This window comes from Bison bison, unplaced genomic scaffold, assembly GCF_000754665.1.
Source record: "Bison bison bison isolate TAMUID 2011002044 unplaced genomic scaffold, Bison_UMD1.0 scf7180017864349, whole genome shotgun sequence".
NCBI classification, from domain to species: Eukaryota; Metazoa; Chordata; class Mammalia; order Artiodactyla; family Bovidae; genus Bison; species Bison bison.
Window position 1 is genome coordinate 36,719 of NW_011494921.1, and position 540 is coordinate 37,258.

Consider the following 540-nt stretch of genomic DNA (forward strand, 5'->3'; position numbering starts at 1 on the left):
ATAAGTTAAATAAGCACGGTGACAATATACAGCCTTGTCTTACTCCTTTTCCTATTTGGAACCAGTCTGTTGTTCCAAGTCCAGATCTAACTGTTGCTTCCTGACCTGCATACAGATTTCTCAAGAGACAGATCAGGTGGTCTGGTATTCCCATCTCTTTCAGAATTTTCCAGTTTGTTGTGGTTCACACAGTCAAAGGCTTTGGCATAGTCAATAAAACAGAAATAGATGTTTTTATGGAACTCTCTTGCTTTTTCCATGATCCAGCGGATGTTGGCAGTTTGATCTCTGGTTCCTCTACCTTTTCTAAAACCAGCTTAAACATCAGGAAGTTCACGGTTCACATATTGCTGAAGCCTGGCTTGGAGAATTTTGAGCGTGACTTTACTATCGTGTGAGATGAGTGCAATTGTGTGGTAGTTTGAGCATTCTTTGGCATTGCCTTTCTTTGGGGTTGGAATGAAAACTGATGTTTTCCAGTCCTGTGGCCACTGCTGAGTTTTCCAAATGTGCTGGCATATTGAGTGCAGCACTTTCACA